This window comes from Mesoplodon mirus, assembly GCF_964341445.2.
Source record: "Mesoplodon mirus genome assembly, chromosome: 10".
Lineage (NCBI taxonomy): Eukaryota > Metazoa > Chordata > Mammalia > Artiodactyla > Ziphiidae > Mesoplodon > Mesoplodon mirus.
Window position 1 is genome coordinate 67,053,271 of NC_138986.1, and position 17,851 is coordinate 67,071,121.

Genomic DNA, 17,851 nt, shown 5'->3' on the forward strand with positions numbered 1-17,851 from the left:
GCCTACCTCTGCTCTAAATAAATGACAAAATATGTCTCAATCATTTTTAGGAAAACTCAACATCAAGGTTGGCAATTCTCACTAACTTTATCTATAAACTCAATGCAATCCCAAACTTAACAAGCTGACCATAAAATTCAAATTGAAGTGCAAAGGGCCTAGGAGAGTCAGGACATATTTTATTTTAATGGCGAGAGAGTAAATTTTTTATTGTAGTATAACATAAAAATAGAAAAAAGCCCAAACCGTAAGTAGACAGTCCTATATTTTTCACATACTGAACACATCCATGGAATTACCACTCAGATCAAGAAACAGACCATTACCAGCACCCTAGAAGTACTCCTTGGGCCCCCTTAAAGCCACTATCCCCTCCCATATGTTGGCAAAAATGTGTGGAGAATAAAAGCATACACATTGCCGAGGACTTGCTTGGCAGGAGGGGAAGGACTTGCATGTCAGTGGAGGAGAGGGAGGTATCTGTGGAGATCTCTGTAGATTCCAAATGAGAATATTAACCTTGGCGGAAAGGCAGACATGGAGAACTGTAAATAAAACAGCCTAGTTGAAACAGACCTCAGAACAGGATTGGGAGACAAAACTAAAATTTCATTCGTGTCAAACAGAAGATACTAAATGTCAAACCAACGTATCTGGTCTTGAACTTCCAGAAGATAAGAGCACTGAAGGTTTCTGAGTTAGTACATTGATATAAAGAAAGGAAAGAGGAAGACTAATTTGTGGAATGAACTGGAAAGACAAAAGTGTAGGAAAAGAAACTGGGAGGGAGGCTACTATAAAAGTCCACATGATAAGACTTAACCCAAGACGGAGACAGAACGAAAAGAGTGATTACATGAGGCATAAAAATGGAAGAAAGTAAATTACGTAAGTGCCTGGATATGGAAAATATAAACTATCACCTCCTGCCTCAATTCACTCTCAAGCTAAAAGCTTCCATTATCTTTGACTCTTTCTTAGCACCACACTCACTTTCAAGCAGTCACAAATTCTTAGTGATTTTTAAATCTCTCAAATTTAGTGTCTCCTTTGCACTCAGTCACTGTTCCAGTTTCAGATACAATTATTTCTCACTTAAATTATAATAAAAGTCTCCTAGCTAGTTTCTACACTACCAATATCTTTTTCCTCTTACCATTTTCCACACTGAGGCCAAAATTAACCCTGTTTATGTCTAGCCTGTGTTTCTCTCCCAGAAACCTTCAACAGCTACCCCAAATAAAATTATCAAGTTGAGCTTCCGTAGCGCAGAACCCAAAGCCTTTCTAGAAATGTCTATGAGTGCTTTTCTATTTCTCACTGTTCCCCTCACACACTCCAGCCACAGCCACCACAGCACGTTTCTGTAATGCAAGTTAGCACACACATTATTGAGAAATAGAGAAATGATATCAGTATAACCCAGAAATTATGTTGGTTCAGATGGGGTTCTTTCCCAGGATGTTAAAGGTTTGCACCATTAATGAACAGCAGCTAAACACAGCAAGCAAGAAGGAATCTAGTCCTGTACCTGCCACCCTTACGCTAGATACCCATCACTCCCCTTTCTTCCTCTAGTCTCAGTACAGCCGCAGGCTCTGTCTTGCGTGGGCTTAAGCTTGGTTTCCCTCAATCTTTGTGGGAGGGAGGATGGGGGACAAAGCCAAACACAAGGCAATGAGCCAGAGCCATCCAGTCCACCGTCACAAGATTTCACATGAAGCCTGCACCTGCCTCTGTACCCACAACCTCTGATGTTTACGTCCCTGTTCTTGTTGCCGCAATCCTTCCTTATTCCTCCTTCCATCAAGCTATCTTCATCCTTATTTTTTCTTGAGGAAAAGACCTATATTTACTGAGATACTTATTTACTAGGAATTTAACATGTCTTTTAACTGTGCCGATATTTTAATTACAATGGATATTGTTCCTGTTGCTGCTCCAGTAATATGAGTAGATAGGCTTTGAGTATTCTGCTCCTATTTTTCCCATAAACCCTGTCTTAGTGAGTGATTTTGCAGAAGTAAAGGTTTTTCAAGAATACATATAACATTAGAGCAGAAATATCTGTACTTGCAGTTCCTGAAATATGCCATGTACTTCAGCTCCACATCTTGCTCTTTCTGTTTCCTCACCTGGACTGCTCATCCCCTTCCCAAACCCAGCTACCACACAAAAAATAAATAAATTAGGGACTTCCCTGGTGGCGCAGTGGTTGAGAGTCCACCTGCCAATGCAGGGGACACGGGTTCGAGCCCTGGTCCGGGAAGATCCCACATGCCGCGGAGCAACTAAGCCCATGCACCACAACTACTGAGCCTGCACTCTAGAGCTTGCGTGCCACAACTACTGAGCCCGCGAGCCACAACTACTGAAGCCTGCATGCCTAGAGCCCGTGCTCCGCAACAAGAGAAGCCACTGCAATGAGAAGCCCACGCACCGCAACTTAAGAGTAGCCCCCACTCACCGCAACTAGAGAAAGCCCACAAGTAGCGACGAAGACCCAATGCAGCCAAAAAGAAAAAACCTTTTTAGAGGCATAGTTAATTCCCAATCCCTTATTCTATCAACATGCTGAACATGTCATTATTGCATTTACCAATCTCTACTAGAATCATTTGCCTTCTAAAGTTTTCCTTAAACTTTAACATGCATCAGAAAATCCTGGAGAAGTTTCGTAAGGCACAGCATTAAGATCACAATGCTTGTGATGCCTTCAGGGACTGCAGGCAGGGTCTGGCCCCTGCAAATGCCTCTCCCTGACTCTTCCTCTAGTGCCTCTTTCAGGTGCTCACATGCACATTGCTCCTTCCTGCCTCAGGAAATTTGCAGATGCTGTTCCTTCTACCTAAAAAATTTCTTCACCACCATCACCTAGTTCTCTCCCCTAAATCGGTTAGACTTCAGCTCAGTTGTCACTTCTTCCAGGAGATCCTCCCTGTCTCCTGTCTCCCTCTCTTCACCAGCCTGATGGGGCCATGGTAGGCCTATCCCAGGATCCCCAAGGACCTTGTAGGTTATGTTAAGGCATTTACTCTTCTATCTAGAAGAGAACAGGGAGCCACCAAAGTGTTGCCAGCCAGGAAAGATAAGATCAAATATGCTGGTTGGTCTGGGGCTAGAGAATTATGAACAGCAGCAAGCAGCTTGGGACACAGATGACCCTTGCTCAACAAACACTGGCCTCATCCTACCTCCCCAGGGGATCTCCAGTAATTCCTTATGGTAGTGTTTTCCAGAATGGGGCATGACTATCCCTGGGTGCTCTAGGGATAATTTTAGTGGCATATAACCAAATATTTTTCAAAGATTAACATATTTGTTTCAATGGGGATTCAAAAATAAAACCTGCATTCTAAACCCATGATTTCATGGCTATTATTGCTTAGGACAAACTTCATGAGGCTGATACTCAACTGACTAACTAAAGCTTGGGGCCTCTTGCTCAAGTCAAACTTGCCAAGTACCCTGAAAAATCCCTCCACTTCTTTCTCTATACAACTCTCCTGCCTGAAATGTCCTTCCAACCCCCTGCTTTGGAAATTCTACATACCCTTCAAAGTCTCAGTTGAATCCCCGCTCAGGAAAGTGGCCTTCAATTAGGGTAGGAGATTGGCATAGTGGTTAAAAACTAAGGCTTGGGGCTTCCCTGGTGGCGCAGTGGTTGAGAATCTGCTTGCTAATGCAGGGGACACGGGTTTGAGCCCTGGTCTGGGAGGATCCCACATGCCGCGGAGCAACTAGGCCTGTGAGCCACAACTACTGAGCCTGTGTGTCTGGAGCCTGTGCTCCGCAACAAGAGAGGCCGTGATAGTGAAAGGCCCACGCACCGCGATGAAGAGTGGCCCCCGCTTGCCACAACTAGAGAAAGCCCTCGCACAGAAACGAAGACCCAACACAGCAAAAATAAATTAATTTATTAATAAACTCCTACCAACAACATCTTCTTAAAAAAAAACAAAAAAAAAACAAAAAAAAACTAAGGCTTATCAAATGTAAATTTTGGACTTTGGGTGAAAAATAGGTATCAATGTACCAATGATTGTGTAACAATGATGTACGATGTTCACTAATTGTAACAAATGCAACACTCTGTTGTTAGATGTTGATAGAGGGAGGAAGTTGTGTGTTGGCACAGGAAGCGTATGCAAACACTCTGCATTTCTGCTCAATTTTGCTGTGAACTTAAAAATGCTCTAAAACATAAAGTCTATTAAAAAAAAGAAAGAAAAGAAAAACCTGGAGAAGTTAAAACACAAGATTTGATGGGCCCATCTCCAGAGTTTCTGATTCAGTAGGTCTGAGATGAGGCTTGAGAATTGAATTTCTAAAAAGTTCGCAGGTAATGCTGCTGGGGATCACACTCTGAGAACTATTATTTTAGACCAGTGCTGTCCAATAGAACTTTCCATAATGATAAAAAATGTTCTATATCTGAGCTGCCCAGTATGGTAGCTACTAGCCACATGTAGCTATTGAGTACATGAAATACGCACAGTGTGAATGACCGTTAGTTTCCTCTTGCTGCTCTACCAAATGACCACAAACTTCATGGCTTAACACAAATGCATTACCTTACAGTTCTGGAGGTCAGAAGTCTCACTGGTCTAAACATCAAGGTTCAGGAGGGCTGCATTCCTTCTGGAGGCTGTAGGGGAGGAACTGTTCTTTGCTCTTCCCAGCTTCTAGAAGCTGCCTACGTTCCTTTGCTGGTGGCTCCTTCGTCCACCTTCAAAGCCAACAGTGTGACATCTCCTCACCTCTTGACCTCTGCTTCCATGGTCAGACTCGGTCCCCTCCCCACCTTCCTCACGCTTCCGTCATCACATGGCCTTTCCTGTCACTTACTCTCCTGCTTCCCTCTTAAGGACCCTTATGATAATACTGGCCAACTGGATAAGCCAGGATACTCTCCCCATTTCAAAATCCTAATCACATCTGCAAAGTTTCTTTTTTGGGGGGGGTGGCCAACACCACGTGACTTGTGGGATCCCAGTTCCCCAGCCAGGGATTGAACCCATGCCCCCTGCAGTGGAAGCACAGAGTCCTAACCACTGGACCTCCAAGGAATTCCCTCCAAAGTTTCTTTTGCCATGTAAAGCAACATATTGATAGGTTCCTGGGATTAGAACAAGGACATATTGGGGAATCCATTATTTGACCTAACACACTGAGGTTGATGTTTATAAATTTTATTTATTTGGCTGTGTTGGGTCTTCTTTTCTGTGCGAGGGCTTTCTCTAGTTGCGGCGAGCGGGGGCCACTCTTCATCAGTGTGTGGGCCTCTCACTGTCGTGGCCTAGCTTGTTGCGGAGCACAGGCTCCAGATGCGCAGGCTCAGTAGTTGTGGCTCATGGGCCCAGTTGCTCCACAGCATGTGGGATCTTCCCAGACCAGGGCTCGAACCCGTGTCCCCTGCATTGGCAGGCAGATTCTCAACCACTGCGCCACCAGGGGAGCCCCGAGGTTGATGTTTAAACTGTAATTAATTTAAATTAATTTAAAGTTAAGGGACTTCCCTGGTGGTCCAGCAGTTAAGACTCCATGCTCCCAACACAGGGGGCCTGGGTTTGATCCCTGGTCAGGGAACTAGATCCCACATGCTGCAACTAAGAGTCCACCACAACTAAAAAGATCCCACATGCCGCAACTAGAGATCCTGCACACTGCAAATAAGATCCCACGTGCCGCAATTAAGACCCAGCGCAGCCCAAAAAAAAGGATGATTAAAAAAAATTTTAAGTTAAAGAGGGAATTCCCTCTTTAACTTTATTACAATTTAATTACAATTACAATTGTGGTTATTACAATTTAATAACACATAACTAGCTCTAAATGCTATTGGGCCCTTGTAAAAAGGTATCTGAATACTTTCCTAAGGTGACAAGCTCCTAGACATCACTATCTTATTTTTTACAACTGCAAAGCAGTTTGGATTAAACATGTGATGGGCAAACACAAGGAGGTCGGGATAGAGAGCAAGAACTGCCACAAAAAGTAGGGGTACCAGATCAGATTGATAGACTCCTCTGCTGCCCCTCAGTGCTTGAAAACTAGGATATGTTTGTACGAAAAAACAAATCAACAGTCAGCAATAAGATGTTAAAGTTAATAAAGTAAACACATTCCTGTAAGTCGAAGCTCACCAAGTCCAAACCCAAAAAAGATGACCTTTCTGTCAACATTTGTCACCTCCTGACATTGCTACTTCTTTAAGTAGCATCCCTACTGATGCTACCCTACAACGCTTCTCCCACTTTTCCTCATTCTTGCTATCGAAATTTGTTTCAGACCCCGCACTATAGCTATCTAGTTATCTCCCCTCTCCAAACACATGTTACACACAACAGTTGGGTTAGTTCTTCCAAAGCAATCCTGCAATCCTGCTCATCTCACTTCCTGCTCAAAAACTTTGTATTACTTCCCAATGTCTACGGAATAAAGTCAAGAAAGGCACCTACCTTTCTAGCCCTATCACTCACTATCCCAAGGTTTCCAAAACCCCAAGGTTCAGTGAAACTGGGTTTGTGTTCGCAAACACACTTCCTGACACCATCTCCCCGCATCTATCTAAGAGTCCACAAGCAAGCCTGGGTTTCAATACCCAGAGGTTAGATTATGAGAATTGAGATTTTAGAAAAGTCCAGTGATATAATTACGATACTTGGTCTTCATCCACTATGGAATGAGGGAACCACTGAAGGCTTTTAAAGCAGAGAAATATCATGATCAAATCTGCTTTTCAAACATTCAACTCTAGCAAGAAAAGTATAGAAAATATTAGTGGCAAGGGAGATAGAAAATGCTATTAAAACAGGCAGGAGAGGGGTTTCCCTGGTGCGGCAGTAGTTGAGAATCCGCCTGCCAATGCAGGGGGCACGGGTTCGAGCCCTGGTCCGGGAAGACCCCACATGCCGCGGAGCAACTAAGACTGTGCGCCACAACTACTGAGCCTGCGCTCTAGAGCCCGCGAGCCACAACTTCTCAAGCCCGCACGCCTAGAGCCTGTGCTCCACAACAAGAGAAACCACTGCAATGAGAAGCCCATGCACCGCAACTTAAGAGTAGCCCCCACTTGCCACAACTAGAGAAAGCCCGCGCGTAGCAACGAAGACCCAACACAGCCAAAAAAAAAAAAATGCAGGAGACAATGAGGGATGACTAAGTTATTAGTGGAAATAAAGACTAAGACCAGACCTGAAAGATTTCTGTAGCAGAATCAAAAAGATTTAAGGGGGCTTCCCTGGTGGCGCAGTGGTTGAGAATCCGCCTGCCGATGCAGGGGACACGGGTTCGTGCCCCGGTCCGGGAGGATCCCACATGCCACGGAGTGGCTGGGCCCATGAGCCACAGCTGGTGAGCCTGCGCGTCCGGAGCCTGTGCTCCGCAATGGGAGAGGCCACAACAGTGAGAGGCCCGCGTACCACAAAAAAAAAAAAACGAAAGAAAAAGATTTAAGGGAATGGGTATTCAAATATCCAATCTTGCCCATTTCAAAACCACAGCCTGAGCTGTCTTTTCAAAATGCAAATCTGATCATGTTTCCTCCTCTGCTTAAAACTCTTCAGTGCTTCCAGCTGATCTTAGATTAAAAAACAAATTTCGCCACAATTCTTCTTACCAAGCCCTGAGTGACCCGGCCTCTCCCCACTCCTCTAGGGTTAGTCTGTAGCATTCTCCCCCATTCTCTGCTCTGATCATATTGGCCTTCCTTCAGCTCCTAGAACACAGTTTGCCCCTCCCCCCACAGCGCCTCTGCAGGGAGTGTTCTTTCCTCACTGATCTCCTTCACTCAACTCATCTGTGTGTGATACTGTGGATTAAGTAATGTTTGAGCCTTCCCTGGCTACCCTTTCTCTCCACTAGGTCAGGTCCTCTGTTAAATATTCTTATACCACTTTGTCCTTTCTCTACATGGCCTCTTTTCAGTTTATGATTACATTTTTTGTGGGATTCCTAGAGAAATATCCACCTCACCTGCTAGGCTATAAGCTCCACCAAGAACAGGCCTGGCTCTGTTCTGTTCACCATTGTACCCCCAGCTCTCAGCACAGAGCCTGACAGGTTGGTAGGTAATAAAAAAATATTTGCCGAATTAATCAAAATCCCAATTTGTTACAGACAACTCTGCAGTTCCTAGCTTTAATAACAAGGTAGTCATGTTTTTAACTGAAATGGAGAACCAAAGAAGCCATGTTGAATTATCTATCGAACATCCAGCAGAAAATGTCTAAATAGACAGTTGGAAAATGGAGTATATAGCACAGAAGACAAGACATAATTGCTACTATTTGCAATAGCCAAGACATGGAAGCAACCTAAAAGTCCATCGAGAGATGAATGGACAAAAAAGATGTGGTACATATATACAGTGGAATACTACTCAGCCCATAAAAAAGAATGAAATATTGCCATGTGCAGCAACACGGATGGACCTGGAGATTGTCATACTGAGTGAAGTCAGAAAGAGAAAGCCGAATACCATATGCTAGCACTTATATGTGGAATCTCAGATATGATGCAGATGAACTTATTTACGAAACAGAAACAGACTCACAGACATAGAAAACAAATGTATGGTTATCAAAGGGGAAAGGGGGTGGGGAAGGGATAAATCAGGAGTTTGGGATTAGCAGATACACACTACTATATATAAAATAAACAACAAGGTCCTGTAGCACAGAGAATTATATTCAATATCCTATAATAAAGCATAATGGAAAATAATATGAAAAAGTATATATACATATACATAAATATATAACTAAATCACTTTGCTGTACACCAGAAACTAGCACAACATTGTAAATCAACTATACTTTATCAATTTAAAAAAAAAAGACATAATTGCTGTAGCTGAGATTACTCTTGAAATTATAAAGGCCAGTGATTCTCTTGAAAAGGAAAAGAGGAAGGAGAGGAGGAAAACTTATGTATCAGAATCTCTTGCAAAGAACGATTTTTCACACTTGCTCTCACCTTTCCCCAAATGAGGATCTCGATATACAATGAGAGTTGCTTGTGATAGGAGAGTTGCACCTAAGTGAAGAGGCAAAATTTTCAAAGTTGAGAATCAAGAAAAGAGTTGCAAGCTCACTCATAATCTTTTAAGGAACAATCCCAATGGATTCAGAGGTGAAGTCGAAGCAGATGAGAGAAGGATCACCTAGACTTTTGTGAGAGGACGATGTCTTTAAGAGACACTCTGAAGGAAGTTTCCTTTAAGAAAAAAATCGAGGGAATGAAATAAACATTTGTAGTGAAAAACAAAAACGTGTAGAGAAAGAGTCAGGGGAGAGGGAGAGTGTATTGTTAGGCTCATGGGAAACACAATCTAATACAGCGAGAACCCTAAAAAGATGTAAGGGGAAAAGAATAACAAATGCCACATATACTGTACACTGTGTGCCAGACACTGGCCTAAATGCTCTAAATACATGATCAATTTACTTTAAATACTCCCAAAAGTCCTATGGGGTACAGACTATTCTTTTTCCCAATTTACAGATGAGGAAACAGAGAAGAGAAACTTGCCCCAAGGTCAAACAGCTGGTAAAAGGCAGATCTGGGCTTAGATCCCAGCTGTCTCTAAAGCCAGATGACAAAATCAAGAATATTCATTAGAGAGAAGAGTATAACAAAGTTTTTAACGGGCGAGCTCTTGTAAAATGGCAAGAAACGCCAGGAGATAACTGGAGTATGGGGATTCTGGCCCTGAAGGCCTCTGTCTGCCTCCAATCAAAGGAGCCCTGAGTGAGATGGGGGAGCCCTGAGTGAAATGGGGGAGGGGCCCTGAAGAGAGGCAAGGTTTGGAACTGGAGCTGTGGAGAATGGGAAAGACCAGAGAAGAATCAGAATCAATGCCAACTTGATGCCTGAAGTGCAAATCCTGAGATTCTACGAATTACACATTCACATCTGATTTAGGGCCTACTATGTGTTAGGCATGGCTCTCTTCGCTGTAGAGATTAAGATAAACAACTTCTCTGGGCGTAACAGTAGCGGAAACAACATCAATGATCACCAGACACAGGAAAAACCCATTCCTCCAGAAAATCCCATCCGAAAGATTTAATTTAAGAGTACATTCCAAGGGAAGATTGGTTTTGGGGGGGGAGGGGCAGGAAGAGCGGTCGAAAGGACACTTCCTACCTGCGCTCACCCTCACCCTCGCCCCCGCTCCCGCCCGAATACTCTCGAGGGACCACAGAGGGATTGGGGGTGAAAGCCCAGAAGCTGCATCCGAGGGCGGCGGGAACGCGGCTTCCTGGGAGCCCCGGACATCAGACGCGCCATCCCCCCGCCACAGACTCCGCCGCTGCTTTCAACTCCCTGGCTCTCCAGACGCCGCCGGCCTCCGCTCAGAGTACTACCGCGCAGCGCAACCTCCTCCCCAGCAGCCCCGCGCAGACCAGAGCCCCACAGCAACTTACCCGCCCCGCCTGGCCCAAGGTAGCCTGGGGTCCTTTCTGGACACCGAGGTCTCTCTGGAGTCTCCACCAATGCCAGCGCGCTATCAGCACGTGGAGGCGGGACTGAGCGCCCATGGCCAATCAGGTCAGACGCAAAGCACGTCCCCGGCGCACATTCCTAGTTCCCGCCTTTGGGAGGGATTAAAAAAAACACGGTTGGCGCCAAACTCCCGTAGTCTTCTAGGTTCTTCAGGGAAAGGGGTGGGGTCTGAGCTGGCGGGGAAGGAGGGGCGCGACTCCGCTACCGTAGGGGCAGGACCTTGGCCGAGGTAGGGGCGGTGTCTGGGAGAAGCTCTTTAATGAAAGGGAAAGTAATATATGAGAAGGCCCTGTCATTTATTTAGTTTTTTTTTTTAATAAATTTTATTTATTTATTTTTGGCTGTATTGGGTCTTCGCTTCTGCGCGCGGGCTTTTCTCTAGTTGCGGCGACCGGGGGCTACTCTTCGTTGTGGTGCGGTGGCTTCTCTTGTTGCGGAGCACGGGCTCTAGGCGCGTGGGCTCAGTAGTTGTGGCTCCCGGACTCTAGAGCGCAGGCTCAGTAGTTGTGGCTCACGGGCTTAGTTGCTCCGCGGCATGTGGGATCTTCCCGGACCAGGGCTCGAACCGTGTCCCCGTGTTGGCAGGCGGATTCACAACCACTGCGCCACCAGGGAAGCCCTATTTAGTTTTTTATTCTATTAATTCGATTGATTGTTAACCGCGTGCTGGACAGGTGCTGGGCGCTGGCTCGATGACGATGCGTAAGCACTGTTTGCCCTCAGACACTTTACTGAATGATAAGCAATTTACCTCAGGGAGTTCGGAGCTTCGTGGAGGGGATACCAGGCCAGTGGGGTGGGAGGGAGAGGAGTGCTTTTTAGAGGTAGACTACCGGCGTCGTCTCTCAGAACCTGCAGGAATCTGAGGTGCCTGTAGGGTCTAGCCTCCGGAGGCTGGGCCTGCGCCATTGATTGGTGGGGAAATAAAGCCAACTTCCGCTGCTACCTCAACGAGGGATTTGATCTTGATCCCTAGTCCTTTCCTCCTGTTTTGTCCACTTTAACAACTTGCAACTGTCATAACAATTTATTGCATATTTTTAAAGTTTTCAAAAAGGCCCCATTTGGGAGAATGTGTGCTCTGGAAGAATACTGGTTTCCTAGATTATCCCCCGACCACCTACCTTCGCTTCTGAAGAGAAGTGAGTCAGCCAGCATTCCAGGTAGTGGAAAGGGAAGCAGTAGAGGGTGTGCAGTCACAAGGCATTCGGTGCTGCTGGAGCATAAAGCGCGAGGTGAGGCTGGAGAGGGAGGAAGGAGTGAGACTTTGAAGCCGCCATAAGAGCTCGTCTTAGGGCGGGGTTGGGGAGCGCCACTGAAGGATTCCAAGCTTGGGGTGCTGGTGATCTGATTTGCAGTAGTAAGATCTGTTGCCCTTGAGAAGCGGGATTTTGAGATGCTGTTGCAGTGATCCAGGCTAGAGAAGATGAGGACCTGAGGGAGATGGCATGTAGGCTAGGGGATTGATTTTAGAATTTGTAGGAGATGAAAGTGGCCAAACTTAGCAATTGGTTGAATACTGGTTTTCACCATGAGTGCTTAATGGTAGCATTCATCAAAAAATATTTATTGAGAAAATAGCATATGTGCCTCAAAAATAACTTAAGATTTCCAGCAAAATTATCTTCCAGAAAAGAATGACCTTATAATTTAAGCCCTCACAAAGTCTCTCATTTTTACTGGTACTCTCTTAAATGGGGGAGGGGGGGAAGCTGGGTATAAAAATATTTGCTTGGAAAGACCTCATTGCCAATTTGGCATACTTACAGAAGCCAACTGAAGGAATCAGTATTTTTCTTAAGGAAACAAAGTAGTAGATTTGCTTTATGGAGTCTGAACTCACAATTGCAAATGTTGCTAACATAAAAGCAATTTCTGAAGAAGATCTTCATGTAATCTATGAGATATAGTGTTAAGGGGGAAAAAGTACAATGAAAGAATGAGGAAAAGAATATACATATATTTGCTTGTTTTTGCATAACGATACATTAGAACCTCATAAAAAGGGCACTGTATGGTATCTTGAAGCCACCACTTAAGTATTTTTACATGGAAATATGCATGGCTTTTCTTCCTTTTTTAAATTACAGTTTTATTTAGATATAATTCACATACCATATATTTTACCTATTTAAAGTGTTGAGTTTGCCTTTTTATAACCTTTTACTTTTGAACTATGGAAGTGTTTCATATATTAAAAGATTGAATTAAATCAGAAAGAAAAATGCAGAAATGGAAAATAAATCTAAATAAATGAAACTGTGTAAACAAGAGAAACATAACCACATAGACAAAATCATTATTTTTTTAACATCTCTATTGGAGTATAATTGCTTTACAATGGTGTGTTACTTTCTGCTTTATAACAAAATGAATCATTTATACATATACATATATCCCCATATCCCCTCCCTCTTGCATCTCCCTCCACCCTCCCTATCCCACCCCTCTAGGGAATCACAAAGCACCAAGCTGATCTCCCTGTGCTAGCGGCTGCTTCCCACTAGCTATCTATTTTACATGTGGTAGTGTATATATGTCCATGCCAGTCTCTCACTTTGTCCCAGCTTCCCCTTCCCCTCCCCTGTGTCCTCAAGTCCATTCTCTAGTAGGTCTGTGTCTTTCTTCCCATCCTGCCCCTAGGTTCTTCATGACCTTTTTTTTTTTTTCAGATTCCATATATATGTGTTAGCATACGGTATTTGTTTTTCTCTTTGTGACTTACTTCACTCTGTATGACAGACTCTAGGTCCATACACCTCACTACAAATAACTCAATTTCGTTTCTTTTTATGGCTGAGTAATATTCCATTGTATATATGTGCCACATCTTCTTTATCCATTCATCCGATGATGGACATTTAGGTTGTTTCCATGTCCTGGCTATTGTAAATAGAGCTGCAATGAACATTGTGGTACATGTCTCTTTGAATTATGGTTTTCTCAGGGTATATGGCAAGTAGTGGGATTGCTAGGTCATATGGTAGTTCTATTTTTAGTTTTTTTAAGGAACCTCCATACTGTTCTCCATAGCGGATGTACCAATTTACATTCCCACCAACAGTGCAAGAGGGTTCCCTTTTCTCCACACCCTCTCCAGCATTTACTGTTTGTAGATTTTTTGATGATGGCCATTCTGACTGGTGTGAGGTGATACCTCGTTGTAGTGAAATCATTATTTTAAGTGACATTTGAACACAGCGCTCTGAGTGTACATCATGAGTGGGATATATTCTAAGGACTAAAAGAACTGCAAAGAAATCTTATACCTCACGCAGCAGTTTTACTGTTAGTATTAACACTGTAATTTTAAAACTATTTTATGTATATTGTAGGATAAAGAAATATGTAATATGTTAATATTTTTAGGAATTAAGATATTTAGTGAAAGAGAAAAGAGATCCAATCATGAAATCAAAAAAAATTAGGGGTGAAATCCTATACTATTTTGTGTGAATTGGAAATGTCAGCATGAACTCATGATTTTTAAAAATACATATCCCTTATTTCTGTTCCTTAATGGGTCTGGAAGCAATGATACCCTGTAGCAATATGTCATTAACACACCTGAGACCCAGATCAGGATTTCTAAATACCATTTTCCACTGGAAGGGAGATCTGCTGAGACTCCTCATCTCCTGAACAGGTTAGCTCCTAAGAGCAGAGAGCAGGATGAAGAAGGAGGGGGAGTCTATCAAAAGGAACAAGTGCAAGATACTCAGTATCCTGAATATGGGTAAGTGGCTAGGCTTAACATTTCCAGTGATAGTATTTTTTACAGTGTTTAAAAATTCTCTTACTCAAATAATTTAGATGAAAGTGCTCTGGAAATTTGTTAGAAATCTCAAAAAGTGCATCTAGTTGTGGTAAATAAAGATGCCTGCAAATTATTTGCTACTCCTCCATTGAGAAGTGGAGTCTAGTTTCCAGCCCCTTCAATCTGGGCTGGCTTTAGTGACTTGCTTGACCATAGGATTCAAGGAGAGTGATGTTCTAGGACTTCTAAGATCTTGCAGTTTCTATCCAGGCCTCTTCTTGGAGATCTCTCGCTCTCTCTTCTCAACCCCAAGTTGCCATGTAAGCATTCCAGCTTACAGTTCCAGCTGAGCCCAACCTTCCAGCCATCCCTGCCAAGACACAAGACATGTGAGTGAAACCATCTTGAACCCTCCAGACCAGGCCATCTACTAATTCAATACCACTGAATGCCCTCAATCAACATCTCATGGAAGAGAAGAATTGCCATCTGAGCCCTGCCCAAATTCCTGAACTCCCCAACTGTGAAATATTATTAATGGTTGATGTTTTTAAGTCACTATGTTTTAAGGTAATAATTTGTTACAAAGTTTTAGATTACTGGAACAGTAATGGTAATGACAGAACAAAATAATGCAGAGTTTTATTAAAATTGTTACATGAAATATGAGAATGGAAGGCCAAAGGAGGACTTTTTTTTGTTTTAGAAATTCATCTCAAGTAGTTATCACTTCACTACTCTTTCCATTATTTTTTTAATTAATTAGTTTATTTATTTTTGGCTGCGTTGGGTCTTTGTTGATGTGCACAGTCTTTCTCTAGTTGCACCGAAGGGGCTACTCTTCGTTGCGGTGTGCGGCTTCTCATCGCAGTGGCTTCTCTTGTTGCAGAGCACGGGCTCTAGGCGCGTGGGCTTCAGCAGTTGTGGCTCGCAGGCTTCAGCAGTTGTGGCTCCCGGGCTCTAGAGCGCAGGCTCAGCAGTTGTGGCACACGGGCTTATTTGCTCCACAGCATGTGGGATCTTCCCGGACCAGGGCTCGAACCCATGTCCCCTGCATTGGCAGGTGGATTCTTAAGCACTGAGCCAGCAGGGAAGGCCTGGAGGACTTTAATGTTTGAGGAACTTAAATTAATAATCACTCCCATTTATAGAGTATAGTAATTAAATTCCCTTCAATATTTTAAACTCCATTTATAAATGTAGTGCATTTGATCTGTTTTTTAAACACTTCATACTTGTAGGACAAACACAAAATCCCCGACAAGTAAAACATTCCTGAGTGTTACCGAGTCTAAGCTCATACCGCTCACCACACGACAGGCCAATAATTGAGAGATGAGTTGTTGGGACAAGGAATAACAACTTTATTCGGAAAGCCAACAGACCGAGAAGATGGTGGGCTCGTGCCCCAAAGAACCATCTTGCCTGAGTTAGAATTCAGGCTCCTTTTGTACTAGAAGGGGAGGCAGTAAAGTCAAACATCTAGTTCCCATCAGCCTCAGGAGGGAATGTGTTCACTTCTTCCTCTCTGCAGTCAGTCATTCACAGGTGGGCCTGGTCAGGATGTTTCCTGTGATGGAAACAAAGGTATTCTAGCTTAATGCTCATTACCTGGGAATCAGGGTTCCCAGAGATGGGCCATTATGTATAATTTAAGCTTATAGGCAACAGCCCTTTAGTGATTAACGTGTAATAGGATACAAAAGGTTCTTCCTTATTACATCAGTACCTAAACATGTAGTGAATCCTCAAGTTCTCTCAAACATTCTAATACTTTTAACAACATTGGTCAACTTCTCTTACTTCTCAACTTAAAATCAAAGGTCTATGAACATGGTGAACTTATCTGCATTTCAAAGTAATATAACCACCTAGAGCAGGAAGAAAAAAGAAAGAAAAAGATCTAATCCAGGGAAACTTGGAACACAGTACTTTGACTATATATCTTTAGTTGAAAACAAAAAAGCAAAGAAACAAACAAAAAACAAATTTAAAAAACCTGCAAACAAATTGTAATCTCCATTTAGTAAGTTTGCTGTTTACAGTGGTATGAAGGTAGCGATTCTGAAATTATACTGTGTATATTGTAAAGCTGAGAAATGAAGAAATATATTGATTGTTGTGGGAGCCAGAATTCTCAGTATGGGAAAAGGATGATACAAATATGGAAAGGAGGAAGACAAAGAGGGATCCTGTGTTTTGGGATTGGATTAGAGATATCAGTACGAACTTATGATTTGAATATATATGTCTATATACATGTGTATATTATATATATTCATATTTGCTTTCTCTCTTCTCTGAAAGGGCCTAGAAGAAGTGACACACCAATAACAATGAGCACTCATACCATACAGATCTTGGTCTCTAAATACTATTCCTCAGTAAAAGGAACTCTTTAGAAATATGGATGGGGCTTCCCTGGTGGCGCAGTGGTTAAGAATCCACCTGCCACTGCAGGGGACACGGGTTCGAGCCCTGGTCCGGGAAGATCCCACATGCCGCGGAGCAACTAAGCCCATGCGCCACAACTACTGAACCTGAGCTCTAGAGGCCATGAGCCACAACTACTGAGCCAGCATGCTGCAACTACTGAAGCCCGTGAGCCTAGAGCCCGAGCTCTGCAACAAGAGAAGCCACTGTAATGAGAAAACAAAGAGTAGCCCCTGTTCACCACAACTAGAGAAAGCCCATGCACAGCAACGAAGACCCAACACAACCAAAAATAAACAAATAAATTTATTTAAAAAAAAAAAAAAGAAATATGGATGATCCAGGAGTGGAGCAAGAGAGAAAAAAGATGATCCTGAAATACCTTGCTGTACCAGAAAGTAAAGAAGTGTTCACAGTATGATGGGGGATATGTGCAAGAGCAACTGCTTATGGGTGAGCCTGGATAATGGAACACTCTGAAATTGTTTGCAAAAAATTATGAATTGGTACATTTTTCTGGGGAAAAAGTCCCTAGCTTTCAATAGGCTATTGAAATTGGCCATTGGGCATTACCTTCCTTATTGATGATTTAATTCTAAAGAAATGGCTCCCAGGTCCTTGAGGAAAAAATTCCTCATTTGTGAAACTGGCAAGAAGCTTATTTTAAAAGACTTACATATATTTGAAAAGGAGAGTGAAAGAAATTTTGAAAGAAAAGGGAGGGGTGGGACTTCCCTGGTGGTCCAGTGGTTAAGACTCTCAACTTCCACTGCAGGAGGCATGGGTTTGATCCCTGGTCGGGGAACTATAAAATCCCACAAGCCGCCCCACAGCCAAAAAAAAAAAAAAAAATGAAAAGGGAGGTGTGAATAGGGGGAGAGGAGAAGTTTCTTCCCTTATTTTTCAACAGGGAGAATAAGCCTCTTAATTTGCATTTGTTCCTACACAGTTTATAAGTAGATAGGGAAATCAGATAGTATACCAGTTTCTGAACAAATATATTTATTTTATAATTCACATAAGTGATTTAATTAAGTAAATTGCTCCTGGTTTTCTCAGTCACCTAAATACCTGGAAGGATTGACTATTTATTAAATGCCTATTATATGTGGGACAAAGTAAGTTGAGATACAAAGATGAATAAGGCAG

General features: G+C 43.0%; 1 protein-coding gene across 4 annotated transcripts in view; it reads right to left on the bottom strand.

The window, feature by feature from the left end:
- CASP8AP2 (caspase 8 associated protein 2) overlaps positions 1-10,491 on the bottom strand; it is a 43,053-nt gene extending 32,562 nt beyond the window's left edge. For 2 of the 4 annotated variants that reach the window (XM_082633601.1, XM_082633600.1), the window contains exon 1: positions 10,434-10,491. The gene's annotated coding sequence lies outside the window, so the exon portion shown is untranslated. Of the gene's footprint in view, positions 1-8,979; positions 9,040-10,152; positions 10,259-10,433 lie in introns of those variants that run through there. The other 2 variants (XM_082633603.1, XM_082633602.1) reach the window with 2 other exon arrangements.
- Positions 10,492-17,851: the final 7,360 nt, after the last annotated feature.